Source organism: Eublepharis macularius, chromosome 9 (assembly GCF_028583425.1).
Source record: "Eublepharis macularius isolate TG4126 chromosome 9, MPM_Emac_v1.0, whole genome shotgun sequence".
Taxonomy (NCBI): Eukaryota; Metazoa; Chordata; class Lepidosauria; order Squamata; family Eublepharidae; genus Eublepharis; species Eublepharis macularius.
Window position 1 is genome coordinate 68,067,119 of NC_072798.1, and position 23,940 is coordinate 68,091,058.

The following is a 23,940-nucleotide window of genomic DNA, read 5'->3' on the forward strand; positions in this document are numbered from 1 at the left end:
AATTTAAAATTGCCAAATCCAGTTTGGCAAATTCCTGGAGATTAGTGGTGGAGCCCATAAAGGCAGGGTTTGTGGAAGGGAGGGACCTCAGCAGGGTATAATCCTAGTCAGTCCACCCTCCAAAGCAGCCATTTTCTGCAGGTGAACTGATCTCTGTCATCTGGAGATCAGCTATAATTCCAGAAGATATCCAGCCTCCACTTGGAGGTTGGCAACCCATACAGGACATACAGTATCAATCTATGTCTCCATTCTCAGTACATTTTTTTTCTTTTCCAAATGATGGAGCATCAAAGCAATAGAAGCATTTCCATTTATTGCTATGGGCACAAGATGTCTGGTCGTAGAATATCCATTGCAAAGTGCAGGATCAGATTTTCAGTGGCAAATTACAGAACTATTAAAACAATTTTATCTTAGCTATTAATCCAGCTACTGCATCTAATACAGCTGCATTAATGTCTTTCATTTGATGGATATTATATACAATATTCATGCAGCTAAAATACATCTGAAGTTGGTACACTGATATACTTTTCATGGTTTATAATATTAAGATTTGTAACTTTACTGGTTTACTTCATCATTACTGCTGGCTATAATATTTTTAGACATACACATCAAATGTAATTATATAATGATTGTGTAGGAAAATTATCCTGTATTTGTATTTTTTAAAAAACATGACAGCCCAGAGAATGGCTTGAAAACACTTAAATGTTTGCTAGCCACCCTCATCAGAGGGACTCTGCCTAGCCAAATGACTAAGAGGAGTAAAGCATTTAAAATACACAATTCTCTCTCTCTTACTGATAAAAATGCTTAGTATGATTAAAATTCCTTGGAAACAGCAACATTGTTTCTCTTAATTTCTCAGAGCCAAGTGCATTCAGTTATTTTCTACTATTTCATTTCCCAGTTACAGATTATAGACAATTTATATAGATTCCAAGTTATCAAGGAGTTAATCATCCATCACCTTTTTACTGCTGGTGAGATCAGTTCCTTCACACCTCCTTCATGTTGTTTCTCATGAGCAGAAAGGCAATCAGGCTACACTACTTCCCCAAAACATGTTTTATTATGGTTGCCAACTATGGCTTAGGAAATGCCTGAAGATTTGGAGGTGGTCCCTGGGGAGGATGAAGTTTGGAGTAGAGAGGTTCAGAAGGGGATGAAATGCCACAGAGTCTGCCCTCCAATGCTGCCATATTCTCCAGAGGGCCTGAGTTCTGTAGTATGGAGATCAGCTGTAATTATGAGAGAACTATGGAAGGCAGCGATGCTAATATCCTCTAATCTTATTTGGCCCAGAAAGCACATGGAGAGGGACTCAGAAGACCCAGACAGACCCAGAAGACCCAGAGGGACCCAGAAGACCCCAAGCGACCCACATGACCAGCATAGGGGGGATATTACGCTGCAGGGAAATACAGCAGACAGTTCCAGCTGCTTGATTATGGGCCTGGACACTGACAGGTCAGCTTGAACATCCACATGACTTCCATCTGCCTTAAGGCAGAAGGAAGTTAGAGCTGTGCACAAGCCTGATATGATGACATCTATTTCCAGCTCTCTCTAGAGCTAAACATACAGTCTGAGGCAAGACTTAGCAGGTTGCATAAATGAATGGGATACTTGGCCATTCATGTATTTGAAGGAGGTCAACCAAAAGCAGAAAACAATATGTACAAGATAGCACATTAAAAAATGAATGTCAAACCTGGCACAAAATATTAGACCTTTGGTCTTTTCTGCTATCTCTATGCAACACAATACAGTCTGGGTGATAAGGGCTAGGTTGTTAGAAATGCTTGAGTAGGCTGACTACTAGATCAAATCAGTTCAGATACGCTCAAATCCTGATATTCTGTCCTTAACAGCACTACCCAGCATGGTGACCTCTCTTGGACAGCAGTAATAAGGAAAGGTCAGAAACACATACTTGGCTGGTTACCAAGAGCAGTGTTTTTAGCCAGATAAATAAGAACAGGTTTACAGGGAACACAGAGCACTTATGAAGACTGATTTTTACCTAAACTGCAAAAACAATTGGCTGGATGTTGTGACCTGAAAGGTTAACAGGTAAGTCAGGAATAGTAGTACCAAGGATTCAATTCACTTAACTACCTGGAAGTTCTAATATTCTTTTCACCTTGCTTACTAACATTAACTTGCTTACTAACTTTAAAGAAAGTAGTATTATCAAAGATCAGATCTAGGTTTTAGAGCTGAAAGGCACACTTCCAACTACAAGCTGACTGTCTACTAATACAACATTTCAGTGTTTGCTTACCGGGCATGCTGAGAACTTCAGGGCAAACAACTTCACCAAACACCCTGTTCAAACTCTTTTGATAAACATGAGGTAAACACCTGAAAGGTTCGTCTCTGTGTTCCCTCGAAAACGTTCTCAAAGTTTTTGCAAGTATTATTCCAATAAATACTCAAATTTGTTTTAATACAACAAACCAAACTGATTTGGTTCCCCCCTCCCTCGCCTCCATCAAATATATGTGCAAGTATTTGTTGCTGCTGGTTGTGGAAAGTGCCATCAAGTCATAGCTAGTTTACCGTGACCCCTGCTTGGGTTCCCAAGGCAAGAGACTAACAAATGTGGTTTGACATTGCCTGCCTCTGCACAGTGACCCTGGTCTTCCTTGGAGGTCTCCCATCCAATTACTAACCCAGGATGGCCCTGCTTAGCTTCCAGTATTTGATGAGATCTGGCTTCCTTGGGTTATTTTGGAACATAAAATATGCTACATTAAGAAGTGTTTACTAAATATAGATCAGAATAAACAAGTTAATCAGACAGTGCTAAGCAGCTAAACAAGCTAAACCAGATATTGCATTGAATGTTTTTTCCAGAATTTTTCCCAGATTTTTTTCTCAATTCTAATTTTTCAAGAAAATCCACATCACTGATTTGAATGCATCCAAACGTGTCGCCAAATGATCGTCTGCCTGCTTGTCATTGATGAACAGCATACGAACTAAACCAGTGGGTATCTGGGCATGACTAATGTTCACTATTTTCCATGGAAGTCTGCATTTTAAAATTTCCTACAACGCAGTTATTCAAAATAGGGCAGAGTCTAAAGTTCGCAAGCAAACTTTTTCCAACTCAAGACAAAAGTTGTCAGAGGTTTCTTCTTTTTCCATCATCCACTAAATCACAGCCCTTTCGGTTGCCTTTGGTAGTTCTTCCTGAAAGCATCACTTACACTTTCTGCTGTTTCTTGGCACCATTTTCCCCATCTATTTTTAACCAAGCAATTCCAGAGTGAGGAGGACATCTCATCCTATATTAACTTCATGGTAACTCCACATAACCAATGAGATTTACCACCAGATACAGGACAGTCTTAGCCATGGGCCTCTGGGGCAGCTGTCCCTCAATGCAGGGAGAACACAATGGAAGGAGAACACAAAGAGAAGGTTCCCACCAGTACATGTGCCCATCCCCTCTGGGGTTTGAGTGGCTGATGCTGTGATAACTGAACTACCCTTCCCCTGGGCAGCCAGCCCAATATCTATCTCTTCCTTGGGCCTGAGGTAGGCCCCAGTGAGAAGGGGAAGAAGGATGTGGGACTCAGTGGAGGGAGCAGTGAAGGATGCAGTGATTCAGGAGGCCGATCCTGGACCAGAGTCCCAGAACCACTGTGAAATCCTAAACAGAGTTAATCCAATGGTTTCACCGGAAGACCGCCCTTAACCAGATGATGACCAAAGCCAAATCAAGGCAATGTAATGATTCTGACTTTCACTTTGGCACATCTTAGACAAAAATGAGGTGGGGGGAGGAATTGCCCAGCTGCATGCTGATCTCCACTACTAGTAAGTGAGGCTAACACTTTATCCCTTTTCATGACTTTCCACACATTGTTAAAAAGGCAGGATCTGTTTCCTTTCATTGAGTAGGCATCACTGGTGGGGGAGATTTTGACTCAGCCCTAATTAAAAACAACAAAGTTGATCCTTTTTTAGTTCCTTCTGGGTTTTATTCAAACTTGCTAGGATGTCTTTGGAGCCAAACACAATTGTGAAAAGAAAAGAAAAAAGAACAATAAAATGAGTAACACCAAATTTGTAGAGAACAGCTTTTTAAAATCAGATTAATCCCCCAAACAGAAACCCTGGGCCTCCGTGTGCTCTTGTATTGAGGTTCTCTGAGAGGCATTTGGAGCTTTCGTTGTTTGCTGAGCGTGTGCCTGTAGCTGACATTAAGGGAGCTACTGAGATCTTGTGCAATTCATGTTGCTATAAAACAGACATTAGAAATAAATTTTAAAATTACTGTTATGGAAACACAGACATTTCTTTTGCTATGCAGTATTATTGTAGTTTTGCTAGTTTTTCTATATCTGTTTTTCATGGTACTTTATCAAGAGACACCAGGAGAACCATTTTCATTAACAAAATGCTTAAGAGCTCATTGCTGCAGGAAATCTTAAGAATTTCTTTCCTACAGAAAAAAACAGTTTGCCACAAACAACCACCAGAGAGGACACAAACAACACTGCCCCCTAATGCTTTTATCCCAGGGCTGCAATCTGGTTCATGCTTACCTGAGAGTACCACTGAATTCAGTGAAACGTTACTTTCAATAAGCATGTATAGCTTCAGGCTACATTTCATAATATAGCTCCAGTTCGTAGTACAATCAAGTCTCAAATCAGCAGCTCCTTGAGCGCAGAAAGCTCTCATAGACTTCCCAGAGATTCAAGAGCTTTTCCATTCACTTTAATGTCAGCACTGCAGTACTGCTATGCATACACCTCTGCATTTATAGGCAGAAACCCTCTGAATTCAAGTGCTAGGAAGAAAAATTGGGAGAAGGACTTGGCATCTTTGCCCTGTTGTTGGCCCTCCGTAGTCATTAGTTGATCACTGGATGATCAAGCAGGGCTCCTTTTATGAGACACAATGCTGGACTAGATGGGCCACTGGTCTGATCCCGCAGGGGTCTTCTTTGGTTCTTGTGTGCTGATGCAGCATCATAGTGAGAAATGTATCACTGGGGTATATCATGAGTCTCCACCAGCGCCAGATCATGGCCTCAATTCTAGTCTCCAGAGAATATAAGAAAATTTTAAAAATAAGATGACTGCTTCTGTAGTATCAGGCTTACACAAGCCAACAGTGGTGGTGGAAAGTGCTGTCAAGTCATAGCCAACTTATGGCTATCCCTGCTGGAGTTTTCAAGGCAAGAAACTAACAGAGATGATTTGCCATCACCTGCCTCTGCATAGCAACCCTGGTCTTCCTTTAAGGTCTCCTCCAATTACTAACCAAGATCGACCCTGCTTAGTTTCCAAGATCTGGCTCGAATGGGCTATCTAGGTCAAGGGCAGAGACAATTAGTTTATTTCAATTCTTACTTGGAAATCACATGACAGTTATAATATGTATGGGACAATATTTCAACCAAACTACAATCCAAGCCATAACCTTGGTTTCTCATTGAGGTAGAACTATTCCTGGAACAGGTCCAGTACCCACGTTTTATAATGGGATTATTACAGAAATACAAATGGAACAAAAATGCTGTCTTGGGAGCCTCTTGGATGCTGGGGGTTAACATTGCTGCCTCTCTCAGCACACTGGAAGCCAAATGAAAGGCCATGAAGTGAAACCCCAAAGTACATGATAGGCTTCAGATTATCTTCTATCAAAATTTTGGCATTTAGGACAGTGATATGTTAAGCCTCTCTGAATATTTTAAAAAGATAAGAATAGTCCTGCTGGATCAGACAGGTGGTTCATCAAGTCTAGCATCCTGTTTCGCACCAGCACAACATAAAATATAACTGCAATTGATTACCAAATCCATTCTAGATGCCATTAAATATTCTAAAGATTTGCAAAGGCAGAAAGATTCATTCCTTGCTCTACTAAATCTCTGCAGATCACAGACACCTACATGCAGTTAGAAACACATCCTTCAATTTGTTAAACATCCTCCATCATATTTAACTTTTGAATTGCAGTCTTTTACTGTTTGGGGTTTAAAAGAGAAGCAGATAACCCAGCTTCTGGAAATGTCAACAATTTCCTTGATGATTGATAGCATGTCTTTGGGGTGATAAAGTCATACATAGGGGGCACCATATTTTAAAGAAAAGCAAAGGGGAAAAAAAGAAAAGAAGTGATAAGAGAATGGGATAAGCAACCAACACCTAATGACTGCTTAACAAGTCTGCACAAAGGTATGCCTAATGCATACTTGCATTAACCCTAAATAAGCTTGCAAACTAACAAAAGGAATTACATTATGTAAATTTCCTACTCCAAGAAGCTTATCATCTACAGGGAAAGATAATAAAGAGAAGAGAAAGAAGACAAAACTTTTAAGTATTTGTGTCAGATTAGTTATTTTGTAAGTTTTTACAAAGCAGAGCTGCCACACAGCACTGCAAATGTTTGAACAAACATTTTCAGTACACTCCACATATATCTTTACTACCAGCTTGCCCACATACACTGATATTATTCATAAAACATAACCATCTTTCTGCAAAATACAAATGTTTTCTCATCTGACCACCATGAAATTATTAACTTGCCACAAGTGATAATGTAAATCTCTATTTACAAATCTATGGTCACATATGTAGTTCCTCCAATCACATAGCCATCTCATTAGGATCTCTAGTTATAATACATATGATTTCTAACTGGAGAAGATGCAATGTGTACAATGGTTACTAGAATCGCAAGAGATCTGGGAGATCCCAGTTCAAATCCACATGCTGCCATGACACTCACTGGGTGACCCTGGGTCAATCACATGCTCATTTCATGAGGTTGTTGTAAGGATAAAATGGATAACAGACAACCATGAACACTGCTTTGAGATCCTTAGAGAAAACACAAGACAAAAAGATGAAGGACAGAGGTCTTTCTACCAATCCATACTTGTGCATGTCTAAATTCAGTAAGACTCTTACAGACTATCCCTAAAAAAGTTGTTCAGAAATAAATATTACTGATTTCACTGGAATTTGTGTTCATGTGAATTCATGTGAATGTTATCTGTGCTTAAGCCTAATCCACAAAAAACAGCACATGGCATATTATCAATACATTGAAACAGTGTTTCAATAATTTACCAGTTGTGTCAAAACTGGGGCATGCTTTAATCAATAGTTTAATACTAGACTTTGACCAAATGTTCCAAAAAGATTCTCTTTTTGCAGCTAGAAAAAGAACATGCAGGAAGCATGCGGTCATGAAGATATTAAAACGAAGAACTGTCAGCATCTTTTCTTCTTTTAATGTTTCTCATACTCCTTAGACTTTTATATTTGGCTTTTACTGCCATGATTCAATCTTGCTGAAGCTTACTTTCTTGTGTGCATACAGTACTAATCATGAATTTTTAAACTGCCAGGCTATGAGCCCACATTTACTTGCATAAGACTCCTGATGGGTGCAGCCTTTGGCTGCAATCCATAAACCATCTACCCTAGAACAATATGTCACTGGAATTTCAACATTACTTCTTGTATTATGTGATTTGTTAAATGAGCCATGGACACGGAAACTGCATAAATGAAGCACTGGCACTGGAGTAGGGCAAAGGCCAAGATTCTAAAAGTATAGGGCTTGTATCAATGAGACACCATAATCCTCAAGATCTTTTTAGCACAAATAATGTCACGTTTATGTAAACCCAAATAATAAAATCCTAATAATCAAATGATTTTGCCTCTTTTGTTGGCTTCCCTACAAGCCTACTTTGAAGTACAGGAGATACTTTCAGATCCCATGGCTGAGTGTGTGAACATTTGTGTCCAACCTCTTTCCCCAGATGTCCATTACTATGTGGAAGACAAATCGGTTCTTGCTATTCACAGGTGGATACAAGCGTAGATCTTGGCTATAGTATTGCAGATACCTGTTTCTTTCCCCCTTAGCTTCTTCAGGCTTTTTTTCTCCAGAAAAACTGAACAATAAACATTGAAAGATTCTTAAGACACCCAGTGTGGTGTAGTGCTTAAGAGTGTCAGACCAGGATCTGGGAGACCCAGTTTCAAATCCCCACGGGGCCTTGGAAGCTTGCTGAGCAACCTTGAGCCAGTCATTGACACACAGCCTCACAAGGCTGTTATGTGGAAAAAATGGTGAAAGGGAGAACAATGCTGTAAGCTGCTTTGGGTCCCTCTGGGTGGAAAAGTAGGGTATAAATGAAGTAAATACATTGACAGTACAATTCTAGAAAGAGTTACTCTAGTCTAAGCCCACTGAAATTAACAGGCTTAGATTGGAGTAACTCTTCTTAGGATTGCACAGTAAGACTAGTCTACTTATTACCACTGGAACACTGAACAGGTGAAGGTGCCAGACCATTGAGCCATGATATCCAGTACTGTCTGGAAAGAACTTCGTAGGGCCCCAGTCATGCTTAGCAATGAATTCCATCATTAGCTGGCACACAATATGTAAACTGATGCAGCATTCCAAACAAGGTTATTCTGCATCCCTATTGCTATCCTCTACCCAGGGGTCATTTCCTAGAAAAACAACAGCAGGAACTCATTAGCATATCTCATTAGCATATGCCACACACCGCTGACATCACCTGAAGTGTTCAGAAGGCAATATCCACCCCTCAGGCACCTTTCCCCAAAAATCTCCAGGTATTTCCTTAAAGCAGAATGAACTCAAAGCAGCTTACCCTCCTCTGGAGAGCCAGCCCTGCTTGCACCAATGCACTCACTCACTCATTCACTCTCTCACACAAGTAAAGCAGCAGAGCAGAATGAATCCAAGCAGCTTATGTTCCTTTGGAACCCAGCACTACACAGCTTGAACTCGGAGGAAAAGAAATCACGTGGGCGAGGCCAAAACCCATCTGACCTCTTTTCAGATCTACTGGAACACCGTTCCTGTGCGTTCCGCCTCCTAATGAGCCCTGCCTCTACCTATCCCAAGCTGGACAAGGAATCCCCTTCCTCCCCCAGCTGCTGTGCTGGTGACAAGGCAAGGGAAAAGTAGAGAGGTGGAAGAGGGAACCATCTCTCCCACCCTCCCACTGACAATGAAGCAATTAGAGCAGCAATTATTAAACTAGAAGTGTGGCGACTAATAAAGAGCATGAGTGGCTCATGGTAGCATCAGGCCTCATAGCACTCTCAACAATATCATCAGCAGTATCACAGAATATGAACTGGAGGACTCATCATTGTTCTCCCAGTTTGCCAAATCCAATTCTGAACTGAACTAGGGAAAAAGATTCACCCATTACCAGACCTGCTACCCTGACAGTGGAATCGTCTACAGCATTAACTCAGTGGAAATCAGTGCACAGGATTACATTGTAGATACAACTGGAAATGGCAGGGATTGAACCTGGTTGCTTCCACAAGCAAGCATGTACGACTGAGTGGTGGTTCCTCCTAGCCTGGTTTGCTACCGTGTGTTGACTTTTTTTCCCCTGACCAGCACCACATATTCCTGGTGGAAATGTATGTTCTACATGATGCAAAAGAAACAAGCAAGGATCTGCACATTTGGTTAAAAACAGCCCTTGAAGACAGTGGGGGGGGGGATTTAAATCAGGAAAAAACTGTACATGTTACAGCAGCAGCAGCTTTAACCACATGGGACCTAGCTCAAGTGGCCTCCTTATGATAAAGATTTCAATCTGGTTTGTGCAACCAGGGAAATACACTCTGCTAGCACTATTTCCTAAATCCACCCTCCCACCTCCCAAATTGCCATTTGCCTCACAAGGAATACATACAAATAGTACCAGGCGGTTTATAGTAGAAGAGCAAGATTAGCTTCAGTAGCACCTTAAAGATCAACAGATTTCCAGGGTATGAACTTTTGAGAGTCAAAGCTCCCTATGGAAAAGCTCATGGTGGATGTTTTAAGATTATTGAAATTTATGTTTTTTTAAGTTTCCAGTAAACAAAGCTCTCTTGTCTACTGTGGCACAGCAGGGAATTCAGACACTGCTTACAGAGCTAGTTTAAGATAAAATAAAGTCAGTTTCACAGACAAAGAGGTTGATGTATATTTAGGGCCAGATTAACTGATTCTGCCAGCGTTATGCTTTCAACACTTAGGGTAAAAGGTTTTCTCTTTCTTCAGGCCACTCAGTACATACAATAGAGCCCTTCCAGCGCAACTGAAATCTCCCCTCTGCATTTGTTTGGACAGCTCCGGAGAGCCGCTGGCGACTGGCAAACAATTAAACTGCATTAGCAGGTCGAGTTTCCCGGCGGGCGAGCTGCGGGGAAGGAGGATACATGGCCGGAAACCCAGCATGGCACGCTTGCCGAATGCGACCCCGGCGGCTGAGCTGCATTCCACGTGGATTGCTTTGAGCCCCCGGCAAGTGCCAACCGGCTGCAGCAAGCCGGCCGAGCCACTCTCGCTCCCGGCTCCCCTCCCCTCGCAGCCGGATCGAGTTCCTGCCTCCATCCTCTCTCCCATTCTTTCTCTCCACCGCCTCCGCAAGGTTCCCATTGGCCGGGGCCCGGGTGGGGCCTTGGAAACGAGAGGATGCTTGTTCAGCCCTTGACGGAAAGCGCCGCCCGTTCCCAAGGACCGCCCGCGGCCAGGTTCAGCCCCCAAGTCTGAGCAGCGTCGAGCTCCCTGGAGATCCGCAAAAAGAAGCCAAACCGGGTGAATCCAGCGCCGCCCTGCCCACCCCGACAGGCGCAGCAGAGTGTCGGCGGAGGAGGAGACAAGGGCCGGGCTCTTGCGACGCCCTGGCGAGGGAGACACACGCGTGATGCTGCTGCTGCCGTCACGGCCTCCTCCTCCTGCGGCAACGCAGGCACCAAGGCGTAGCCCCGGCCCCTTGGCTCCGCGGCGCAAGCACGCACATGCCCGCCGCTTCTCCTGCACCTCGGGCCAAGCAGGGCCAGGCGCCACATGGGGGGCTCTCAAAATGGCTCCGTTGCGTGGAGGAGGAAGAGGAAGCATAACGGCAGCAGCAGCGTCCACCCCTCTCCCTTTGGTCGTTTTTCCCACCCTCAATCCAAGGCCGCATATGGAGGGCTAAGGGAAAGCGGGCTCCGGTTGGAGAGGGCGGGTAAAAAGCAGCACATCTGCTGGGGTCCTCGCAGGTCATTCAAAACGTGACGTTTGAGGTCATGTGTGCTTGTGGGAGTCGCTCGGGAGACGCGTCTGCATCACGAGCTCTGCAGTCTGTGCGGTGTGCATCTGTCTGTGTGGGGGACCCTCCAGCACGGGGTGCGTCTCTGTGGGCCACTGGCAATGAAAGGGGGGATTGTGCGCGAGGCTCCCAACTCTGCGTGGGTCTCGGAAGGCTGAGGGGCTGCCCCACCCGCCGAAGTCTTACACATGGGCGCGCGCTGAGTGGTTGGGATCGCTCACGCTCGAGTACACCCTGCCTCTCCCTCTGCCATGCGCGCACACAAATACACACTCCGCAAAGCCCCGTTGTGTGGTGCGTCCACATCGTGGCAGCGTTTTGCGCCTCATCCACAGGATTGCAATCCGGCGGCGGCAACAGACAGATGCTCTTGGCTGTGGCAGGCGCCTGGCGTGGCGGCGATTCCGACACAGTAGCGCGACACGCACTCCAAGGGCAGCCGCACAAGCAGGTACGCCAAAGCAGACAATGGGCACGGCTCTAGATTAGGTTACATCCGTAAGGGCCGCGGCTTTCCTCGCACCCTTACCCAGAACGCCCTTCCCAGGCTGCGCCAATACGAAAAAACACTTGGACGGGTCCGGGTACGTTACCTGGCCGGGTCTCTCTGTCTGTCTCTAGCTTAGGCTGGTGCTTATCCTGCGGCCGCCGCCGGTTCCTCTCCCTGTCACTGGCTGAATGGGATTATTTATTTATTTCCCATGACGTGGCCTGCAGCGGCGGCGAAGGCAAGAGGCGGCACGAGGAAGGCTGAGGCGGGATTCGGAGGCCGAGGAGGAGGAGGAGGAGGAGGAGCGGCGGCGGCGGCGGCGTGGGCTCGACCTCTGCCCGCCTGCCTGCCTGGCTGCCGCTGGGAGGAATCGGTGTCAAGGGCAGCCGCCAGCCCCACAGCATCGGCTGAAGCCGCGCGCGCGGAGCAGGGCGGCGGCGGCGGGGGGAGGCGACTGCCGCCGCCGAGCGCCCTCCTCCCGCCAGCCAACCAGCCGCCAGCTTCTCCTTCGGCCTGCCTCAGAAGGAGACAGCGCGCGGCGGAAGCTGGCTGCCAAAGGGAACCAGGGCGGGCGCGCGGTGCCGGCAGAAGAGCCGGCGAGGCTCGGGAGAGGCGGCGCCGAAGCGGGCCACAGCGGCGAGCGGACTCTCGCTCTCGGCCCCTGGCGCTCTTCAGCAACCCCTTGAAGCCTGGCCGTAGTTCGGCCGGGTCTGCTTTGTGCGGCTCTTGAGGGCTCGTGGCAGCTTTTGCCGGACCGGGGGCGGGGGCGGGGAGAGAATATTTTTAAGACGGTTGGAAAAGACAACGCTAGCAGGCTTTTGCATTGATTTGAAACTGAACTCCTTTCTGCTTTCAGCACATGTAGAGACAACCTTCGAAAGTACACAGTAGTGCAGGGGAGGATTGATTGAAGACAGAAGAAAGTCCGATCGTTTTATTCCCTTTTTAGGGCAGATTCACTGTGCTTCCCGCCCCCCCCCCCTTTTCTGCTGATTTTCGGATTTCTGCAATCCATATCCTGTTGTATTCGTTATCGAATTGTCCAACTGTTGATCATATTGATTTACACCATGTAATCCTCCTTGAGTCTCAGTGAGAAAGTTGGGCTATAATATAAATAAATAAACCCAAATATTGTATGGAAACAATTCACATGGTCTGCTGCCAGCGTTAAGAGGATGGCACCATGCATTTCCACCTGTGGATAAATGCTTTTTTTTTTTTTTTGTAGGTTCAGACTGTGTCAAAACTCAAAAACTTCACCCCCAGTTTAAAGTGTCTTCTGGCATTTCAGTCCTCCAATTTATCTGCCCTCCTCACACCTGGAAAGGTAAGCTTCCTGCAGAAGCCTTCTGGCTAGTTCTGCATGACTAAAGCCCAGAGCAGGGTGCGGCTTAGAAAGCATCTGAGTTTCCCTCTGAGAATGGGTAGGAGGGGAGGGCAGAGAATTGGAGGGCTGAAATGTCAGAAGGGTTTTCTTCCTGGAACCCCCACCTTTGATCTGCCCAGGGGCTGACCATAAAGAGAATAAAACATCCTGGCACAACAAGGAGGGTCTTTTGGCTGGCTTGAGCTGGAAGCTGAAGGCACTGAGAGCTGGCCCCTTGCAGGTGGTGGCTATTGACCATGTGGAAGCTGGAGGCCTGAATCAGGAATAGGATGAGGACTTCTCAGTAAGCTGGAACTTCCTAAGATAGAGATATCTTAAGATAGAGAGCCTTCAAAAGGATGGATAGAGGAGCTGCATTTTTACCCATTTCTTTCTGAGTTCCCTTGCTTGCTTTGGTGCCATGCTTAAAAGTGTGAGTGTGAACATTTTTTCTCTTTTCCTTAATAAATTAAAAAGATTCTTAAAAGGTGGTAGCTGTTCTCTGTACCACATAGACTCCTTCTGCTTAACCATGCTACCTCAAACAGGTGCCATGGGAAGTGGGTGGTTTCTTGTCAATTGGCTGATGCCTAGTGGTGTACAAGGGCAGTAAACAGTCCCTGCAGTAACCAAGTGCTGGGTGGCAGGAAACTGGGCACAAAGCAGGGCTCAGAGTGGCAAGCCTGCACAGGGGCGTGAGGAGTCCCTTGCCCTCACACAATTCACACAAAGGCCAAGTGTGACAATGAGTGCAAGAGAGAAGGAGTGAAAGGCCCCCTGAGGGATGGGGGTCACCACATGGGTGGCACATGCCCGGACGAGACTTAGACTGCCACCAGTGAACCCCAGACACCCCAGAGGACAAGAAGAGGAAGTGCTTACAGGTCAGTGGGGCAGTTCTGCCACACCTCCCATTTCATGCATTGTATTTACACCCCAGCTTTTCTTCAAGAAACTCAGGTACACGTGCCTCCCCTTAACCGCATGAGGTAAAGTTAGGCTGAAAGATAATGGCTGAGCCAAGGTCACACTTCCCCCTTCCCTTCCCCTCAATAAAAGGTCACTGAATGCATAGCCCCAGAGGGGCCTCTGGTATTTGCCTTCTGAGCCCCCCCCCCCCTTTTCTCAGCAGTCCTGTAGACCGCAATGCTGTGGCTACTTTAGATTTAGCCCTTCTGAATTCAGTAAGACTTGCTTCTGAGTAAGCATGCTTAGCATTGTGCTGTTAGACTCCTGTGATATAAACCATAAAGGGAAACCATAAGCGGAGCCATAAACTACTCAGTGCACATCTATGGAGTTTGTGACAGGGAAATATTCATTCAGGAAGATTGTATTGCAGGAATCGGTTCTGCTGGTTTGCTATACTTGAGACCTCCAAACTGCATGGGGACAGTGTTCATCCCCTGCAGTCAAAATGACTGGTCCAGGGATTATTAGCAGGCCAGCACAAAAGTAGCCCAGTCTAAATGGGACTGACCATTGTATAAAATGCAACACATTTTTATATTTAAATTCTCTGCTGCTACTTTGCATTTCTGCATTTTTACTGATGTTACTCATAGTGGTTAAGTGGCTGGGTTCTGAGCCAGCACTCTGCTGGTGTGACCCCCTCTTCTGCCATGAACTCTGCAGGGGGGCTTGGGCAGCCACTCCTCTCAGCCCCAGCTCCCCAGCTGTATTGTGGGGATAATAATAACACTGACTTTGTTAACCGCTCTGAGTGTGGCACTAATCTGTCCTGGAGAGTAGTATATTAGCACACAGTTATTACTGTTGTGGTTGTTATTGTGCTGGCTAACCAGTTGAAGCTGGTAAAAGACACTCCTGGTCACAGCTGCCTCCTGCTTATCCAGCAGTAGACCTGGATCCAAGAGCACCCCCAGACCTGTTCCTTCAAGGGGAATGTAACCCCATCCAGAAGAGGCTACAACTTCCTGATTGTGTGTGTGTGTTTTAAGTCTATATGATTTTATTGTATTTATATATGCCTGAGTTTTAAATTATCTGTTTTAATTATCTGTTTTTCACTGCCTTAGGGACCCTATTTTGGATGGAAAGGCAGCATAGAAATGTTTTAAATAAATAAATAGAATATTAAATTCAAGGTCAGATTTTCCATTCAGTAGTAGTGCTTCTGTCTTTTTGGAATTAAGCTTCAGTTTATTAGCCTGTGTGGTGGTGGTGGTGGAGAGTGCCCTCAAGTCAGAGTTGACTTATGGCAACCCCTGGTGGGATTTTCATGGCAAGAGATTAAGATAGGTGGTTTGTCGTTGTCTGCCTCTGTAACCCTGGTCCTCATTGGCGGTCTCTCATCCAATCACTAACCAAGGCCAACCTTGCTTAACTTCTGAGATCTGACAAGATCAGACTCACCTGGGCTATCCAGGTCATTCACTCCAAAACTTCCTCCCAGTGCCAGTTCAGGGTTTCTACAACCTCTCTGGGACCAGCCAGACATGTGAGAGTGTCTGAGTGTCACCTGCATATTGGTGACAGTGCTTCCCAAATTTCCAAATGACCTCATCCAGTGGTTTTATGTAGACATTAAAGAACATAGGAACCAAGCAGCAGCCCTCCACTACCACTTTCTGAAACCTGCCCTCCAGGTAGGACTGGAGCCCCCCAAAAACAGTGCCTCCTGCTCCCAGCCCAGAAAAGTGGACAAGAAGGATACAATGATCAAAGATATTGAAAGCCTCCGAGAGCTCCAGGAGAATCGAGTTGCACTTCCTCTGTCAACATCCCAGTACAGGTTTTTTACCAAGGCAACCAAGGATGACCTTGATGCCATTTTAAGACCATTTTAAATATCACAAAATTTGTGCATTGGAATTCCTATTGTCTTTGAAAAGAAACATATATGTTAATACATAATTTTTGGACATCCCTTATTTGAGCTAGACTACTCTTCCCTTTGGTTTCTGATGAACTCTGGCTGACCAATCCAAGCAAGCCAGTCTGAGTTTGTCCACTATTCAGCCAGATGAAAAGCCAGCCCATGTTGCCTGTCAGTCACTTTCAAAGTCTAGCAAACAAGAAATAAGCATCCATCACAACATAATGCACCTAAATGAAATGAGACTATGCATCATTTTTTGTTCCGTGGACATCAATTGATTCAGCAACTACACATAAGCATGTTTTAAAACTGGTTTTCTGTTTAGCGCACCTAAGAAACCCAGATACGCATTCAGAACATGTTTTTCACAAGTACATAACAGAATTTCTGAAAAAAGTTGCATGTGTGACGTCAGACTCAAAATGCTTGCTAAGTTAATGAGTCTTACGGACTGAATCAATAATATAATTCATTATCCATAAGGTCTTGAAAATGGCTAATTTGTTTTCTAAACAGGAGAAGACAGACAAGGAAATATGAGGCAGAACGGTTTTACAGATGGCAAGCAATGGAAAAGTGAATGCTACCCTTTCCCTTTGCTGAAGAAGAGCTACACTTTCTGCAATGTCCTTCCATTCATAGGTGTTTAGAGTCACCTAATGGTACAGTCAATCCTAAAATCAGTATCTAGATCGCTTGTCTGGCATCCATGCGCAGTGGTTAAGTGGTTCGCCTGCAAATCAGCACTCTGCTGGTTCAAAGCCCACTACTGCCATGAACTCAGTAGGTGGCCTTGGGTAAGCCACTCCTCTCAGCCCCAGCTGTATTGTGGGGATAACTGACATGTTCACTGCTCTAGGTGAGGAACTAATCTGTCTAGAAGAGCAATGTATAAGCACAGTTATTATTTATAACTAAGAATGGAACCTGGCACAAGTTCTTCCACAGAGCTGCTGCTGATGTCCCGAAGTCATTCCACACAGATGGCATGACAAGCATTGGCAGCTGTTTTCCATTGAACAACTAGCTGGTCATGCTATCCAGAAAATCAGTGATAGAGCAGAGCTACAGCCAGCTCCTGGAAAGCAGAAAACATTGATACCTTGATCTGTAACCAAGTAGTCAAGGTTAAGCACCATGATACATGTTTTCCCCCCAAAGAAGGCAAAACTAGAGAATGAAACCAAACCTGAAACAGCTTTTACGTCTGTATGTTTGCATTTTGGAAAGACAGTTCTTGCCATCTCCTCTTTTCAGTTGATAACCAATTTCTAGGAGAAAAATAAGCACCACTTGATATTGCAGCCTGTGGAGAAGAGGGCAAACATGTCACAAATGAAATTGCCCTTTGCAGTGTGATGGTGTTAATTCATGAAAGCTTTTCAGCTATGAAGCTGCAGCATTAATGTTCTAAAAAGTAATCTGCTCCACTGATAATAACGCTGATAGAAGTTATCTGTTTTCAATAGGAATGTAACATCACTCTTGTGTAGTGATGACTGATAGGTTTTCAAAAGCGTCCATTAAAGAATATGCTGCAGCATCCAATTTTCAGTATTTATTGCAGCCAGGGAGCTACTGAAAGGAAAGGCTGGGATGGACAGAGCGGAAACACTAATCTACAGTTAGGAAATAAAATGGCTTGGGTTGGTCAGCTTCAGCGCATCCAGAAGGATTGTTCCTTGAATCTATTTCAGCTCGGTAGTAGCCTCAAAGTCAGGTGCCAAATCTAAATACAGGGACTTTCTGCTTTGAGATAATGTGTTCATTCTAGTGGATGGGGGAGGCACTCTCCCAACCAGCCAGTTGCCTGCCTGTTTCCTGATGCCCTCCTGAATTCTCCTGGCACTCACTTGAAGCCAGCTAGGTGACCTTGAGTCACTCACAGTTCTCTCAAAGGTCTCTTATCCCCACCCACCTCACAGGTGGGTGGGGACGATAATAATAACATACTTTGTAAACTGCTCTGAGTTGGTGTTAAGTTGTCCTGAAGGGTGGTCTATAAATTGAATATTATTATTACCTCCTTGATTCCCTCTTTAAAATCAGCATGGCAAGTTGTGCATGTCAGTCCCCAAACTCTTGGAAGTTTTTAATTCTGGAGTTTAATTAATAGTGTCTGTGATATTTTATTTTATTTTGTAAGCCACCCTGGGAAGGTTCTAAATAGATATAAATAAAATTTCTAGGTTTGCCTTCTTTGGATGAAATAAATTTCCTTCCTGGAAGAATTTCTAGTTGCTTGTTACTTAGCTGTCATTAGAGGGAGGAATCCCACAACAGTTCAGGAAGTCCTACAGGGAGGGCACATGTGACTTGAAACACTATTTCTAGAAAGGGCTGGGTCGACAAAGAGGTTTTCTCCTCTCGCCTGTTGAGGTTGGGGAGGGCAGCAACACACCTTGAGCTGCCTTGATTCTCACTGGGCTGTGGTTGTGCAAATAGCATAAGCACCTTATTGAATATATTCCTTGAAATGCATCACGATACACAGATACCATAGGCCATACCTTATTTAAATATCAGGCACTTGGCATGATCCAAAGAAGATACTTAAACACTTTCCCTAATCTGAAACAATTATGCACATGTTCAACATCCTCACTGAAACCAATGGGACACATTTTTAAATGTTCTTTGCTGAAATCTTTATGACCATAGGGTCATCTAAAGATTGCATTTTAGAAATCCACAAGATGACATTTTCTTTCTAATCATATGTCAGATCTACACTACAAATTTAAGCACTTTTTACAATTGTTTTAATTGTCAAGGTTGCTTCTAAGAAATTCTAGAAATTTCGTCTTTATGAAGATAGAAATAATTTTCTGCGAAGAGGAACATAGCCTATCTTAAGTCTCACAATTCTTTGTGCTGTTAAGGTTATAACACTGTAAACAGTGACTTCAAAAGTAGCTACTTTGGGAGAAATGCTAAGCAAGTCTGTGGAGAAGTCTCCATTGTATACAGTGGGACTTACACCCAGTGTTAGGATTGCAGCTTAATACAAAGAGAGTCTATTCTGGAAGCAACTAACTAGAGTGGTAATGATGATCAGGCATCATTAACAATCACTTTTATTCCAATTACTCCTAAAACTTTCAGGTTTTTGACTGCTGTATTTTGCATAAGCATTCTTAATAATTGTCATGTTGACTTTGTGGCTAGGCTGCAGAGGGCAAGCATTTTAACAAAATTAAACCAAAAAAGTTCTTATGAATTTAAGTGTTAGAATGTCTGTAAGTGGCACTTATCCTGTAAAGAAAGTCTGAGGGTGAAGCCACTGTTATTTGTCTTCATTATGATCTCACTCACATGACTGGACACCAGGAAAGTGACTGGAGGCTCTCTGAGCTGTGAACTGTTAATGACAGAATTCTGTGGAGCTGAACAACAGTACAAAAAGCCAAAGCAGTTCTGTTCAATTTGTCAGAAAGGCCTCATTTAAAATAAAAAGGCTTCCAGCATGCCAGAAATACTATAATTCTTCTGAATCTTTATGTAAAAGTAAAGATCTATTAGAGACATATTTTAAACAGTGGCCAGAAAATGATGAACAGTAAAGACTGTGTTGACATCCACAATGCAACATTTCTCTTTCCCACGTCATCTGAGGGTGAATGGGTGGACAGGGCCTTTTTGGTTTTGGCACGCAAAATTTAGAATTATGTCCCCAGGGAGATTCCTCTGTCCCCCTCTATCACTGTCTTTCACCAAAGAGTGAAGGGTGGTTTTTTTTCATTTGGCATTCCCTTACTGCTACTCTTTCATGTTTGCTTTAGGTTGCTATTTTATTGTTTTTAAAGCTGATTCTTAACATTTTTTCCAGTGTTTGGCACGTTAAGAGCCCTAATTGGGTAGAAACACATATGTGAGATTGATTTGAACATTCTCTGGCTTCCAAGGGTTTGTTTTCAGAGTTCTGAATGGTTGTTCACATCACACTACAAATATTACAACTGTGTTCACCATAAGGCTACAGTCCTGTTCACATCTATATGGGATTAAGGTCCATCTAACAAATATGAGAACTGATTCCAAGGAAACAGAATCTGGCTGTAAGGATGACTGAGATTGCCTAAGCATATAGCTCCCCTTCTTATTATGAGGGCTGGATTGTGGGAAAGAGAGGGTGACAGGAGCTTTGTGTCCTCTTCCCCCTTGCCAAGTCCATCCCCACATGACCAGCACAATGATGGGGGGAGGGCATTCCTCTGTGGTGGACTGCATCCTGTGGCAGCCAAGGCAGCCATCATTGTGGGCAGAGTGAGGGGTGGCTGGCCATCCCTGTGCTCCACCTGGCTGCCCTATTGGCAGTGGCAGTGTTTGCTGGGTGAGATGAATAGTGGTTGAGAAAAAGGCCTTGCAGCAGCCTAATGAATGCAATACTTTGTCACAACGTGTGGGCAGTTGCAGTTTGTGAGCGTTGGGTGGGATCCATTGGGGGAGGCATGACTGGACATCTCACCCCATTTTCAAAGGTCCCTTTAAGGGATCTGTGGGGAGCGGGGAGCCAATCAGGGATGTGCCAGCATGGGGGCTATCATCCAACTTCACTTTCACTTTACAGGGGACCACTGGGGCTGCTCCCAGGGGATTCACATCTCCTGCCATTCCATGGCTGATGCCCAGCAGGCAGGCTGAGAAATGGTGCCATTGGACTGCAGTCAGGTCATCCAATGCTGTGGACCCATGCCTTGTGCCGCACCATTTTTCCAGCGGCTGTGATCAATAAAGTTGGGGCCTGATTTATTTTCCAGTTCCAACAAATTTTGTATATGCCTAATCCTCACTCCTTGCCTCTGCAGTCACAAATGGTTAGTCCTTATTCTGAATGATTAGCTGATCCAATAAAAGGCACTGTTTTTTTTCTTGTTATCTTCTGTGGACAAAAAAAAAATCAGGACACGGTTTTTCTGTTCACAGAAAATTCTTGCATGAATTTGTTGTTCTGTCCTTGCACTGATCATACAAGTAGACCACCTACATGAACTGTATTTTTGTAGAGATTAGTTGCCTAACACAATATTGGCACGGTTGATTCAGAACTGCTAAATATGTTATGCATCAGTCAAATAAGTTATAAGAAAACCTGGCACAATTTTTTATCCCAACCTTTGATGTAGGCCTGTTCAAGGGAGCATCATCTACAAAAGAAAGAAAAATAGAAATGAAATAAAGTTTTTCACCTATATTTATCTTTTTGCCTTCTTCACCAGATAGAAACATTGGCCCTGTATGACTATGAAAGTATTTTTCCTCTCCTCTGCATAGAAGTTAATCTGTCTATGAGAAGAAAGTTTAATCTGCTAGAGAAGATCTGTGTGGGAAATTAGTCTGTGTGACTGAATCTGTAAAAATACCTTTAAGAAGATATAGCTATATTTGAACTGCCAAGCTTAAGAACTATTCTGAAATCAATATGCTTATCAAAACTCTGCAACCATCATGCCTATGATCTAGTAAATAAATTCTACTTTTGTTTAAGATCCTTTATTTTCCTCATAACTTTCCTCACGTTCTGTCAGTCTACTATCTATAACAGTGCCTTCCTGTAGCAGCAGTTAAGCAGAAGAGATTTTTTTAAAAAAAGCCTGAGGTGGCAGTATAAAATCTTTTGGGGAGGCAGCAATATATAGGTCACACAAACAAAAAAAGGTGTCCTTGAGGTATAAGCCTGGGAAAGTAGAGACCTGAAGCTCTGAGTGGAAATATAAGAAGTGTCAATTGGGGTTAGGGCCCTTCTGAGGTATACATTTAAAGTAAGGAGCAGCTGAACTAAGAGTCCAAATGCAAAGGTTATAAAAAAATAAAACCAACAAGCAAATCATTACACTCACCAAAAACATATGATATATTTAAAACTGACGGTGACTAGGTAAAATATTTTCTTATGCCACATTCCCCTCTATTATCTTTCCTTATTGAGTTGTAGCTCTTTTAAAGTTTATTCTCTCTGAGAGTGGTTGACTGTGGCTGGCTAGCATTGACTGTTTTGCTTTCCCTCCCGAAGACACTGATGATATTGGGATGTTGAATGCAGCGGTGTGTGACAGGAGAGGAGAGGAAATTACCCCCTTCTTATTCTCTTGACTACTTCTTATTAGTTACTATTGCTTTATTTACTTCACTAGTCTTACTAGCTTCATTGGTTTCTTTGATAAAGCTTTGAGAGTATTTTTTTATCTTTGAAAATAACAGAGAGTGACTGGTCTTGAGTAGATGGGGGGGTTAAACCATCACCCCTATGCAAACACAGAAGCATATATGAACCACTATGCAGCATGAATTGTTATATTTAAAGTTTTTAAATGTTTTTTAAATGTATTATTTAATGTTTTTAAATGTTTTTAAACATGTTTGTATTTGTTATCCGCCCTGAGCCTGTGAAAGCGGGGAGGGCGGAATATAAATATAATAAATTAAAATTAAATTAAATTAAATTAAAATTAAATTACTTTAGTATAATCTATAATATTGTCTTCCTGTAAGATCTGAAATCTGTTATGGTGTCAACCTTTAAAAAATCGTCTAGATTACTTTGTTTATTAGAAGGTAAATTATCTAAATCTGAATCAAAAGGGAAACCTTTCTTCCTACCCATAATTTGGAACTATAACTATACTGGCTATAATTTTAAAAAACCTAATAAAATGAGTGGCAGAAGCTTTAAAACAACAAAACACCCTTAAACTATTTAAAATGTTACGACTAAGTTATAACTCAAGTAAAATATTATCAGATTAGAAAGCCCACTTAAAACAAACCTCCTTAAAGGGGAACCTATAGGCGCAACTCTCAACTTCTCTTTTGACTACTAATTTGCAACAGCTGGGAGGGGAGGAAAGCCCTCTTGTTTAATTATCCTATCACGGATCACAACTTATCAACTACGCCCTATCATCATAATGATATAGGTTTGCCATTCCCCGCTTGGTGGGGGGACCCTACCTTCACTTACTGCCCCCTGACCCCCCAGGGAGAAGACATGGGGTAAAGAAGTGCATGTACATGCTCTCACACACCTGTTGCACTGGTGACGGAGGAGCAGCAGGAAATGCTGAAGCCCAGTTCAGTAAAAATCACCTCCAATCAGACGTTTCTTTTATTGAACTGGGCTTCAACACACCTTGTGACTCCTCTGTAGCATCATTTTCCAGTGTGACATGGGAGCTTTGGGTAACACTAAAGCTCAGTTCAGTAAAAATAACCTGTATGGAAGCAATTTTTACTGAAATGGGCTTTAACATGTCCCCTGGTTCCTCCATCGCTCTGGAAAATGACATCATTTTCTGGCACAATGCAGGAGTGCCAGAAGGTAAGTACCCCACTACCCCCCTGCCCCCTAGCCCTTTGCCCCCCTGCTTTGGTCCCTAAGGCCCCTGGCAAATGATAATGATAGAAATCTCTCTCCCAGAAAGAAAAGATAACTAGAAATAAGCTGTTTTTGAAAAAATAGAATAAACTAAAACTAAAGCTAAAGGCTAAAGAGAAAACAAAGAAAAAATTCAAGATCAAGATCAAAGAACTTAGAAACATAAGAATTTAGAATCTTTTTAAAAAGATTAAAAAGAATAAAAATAAAATTAAAAACAACGCTGACACTGGGCAGCCAGCAAACATCCTAACCCAACCTCAGCTAGTTGATAACTACTCAAGACCAGTCACTCTCTGTTATTTTCAAAGATAAAAAAATACTCTCAAAGCTTTATCAAAGAAACCAATGAAGCTAGTAAGACTAGTGAAGTAAATAAAGCAATAGTAACTAATAAGAAGTAGTCAAGAGAATAAGAAGGGGGTAATTTCCTCTCCTCTCCTGTCACACACCGCTGCATTCAACATCCCAATATCATCAGTGTCTTCGGAAGGGAAAGCAAAACAGTCAATGCTAGCCAGCCACAGTCAACCACTCTCAGAGAGAATAAACTTTAAAAGAGCTACAACTCAATAAGGAAAGATAAAAAGCAGTTTAAAACCAAATACAATACATTAAATAGATTAAAAGAAACTCAGAGCTTAGCTACCAAATCACAGCCGCTGAGCTTCCTCACACTTTCAATTTATCTCTCTTTTAGAGAATAAATAGATCTCTTACAGAAGGA

At 43.4% G+C, this 23,940-nt stretch overlaps 1 protein-coding gene across 1 annotated transcript in view; it reads right to left on the bottom strand.

The window, feature by feature from the left end:
- SLC16A7 (solute carrier family 16 member 7) overlaps positions 1 to 11,866 on the bottom strand; it is a 136,688-nt gene extending 124,822 nt beyond the window's left edge. The window contains exon 1 of the mRNA XM_054988733.1: positions 11,731 to 11,866. The gene's annotated coding sequence lies outside the window, so the exon portion shown is untranslated. The remainder of the gene's footprint in view (positions 1 to 11,730) is intronic.
- Between the last annotated feature and the right edge of the window lie 12,074 nt (positions 11,867 to 23,940).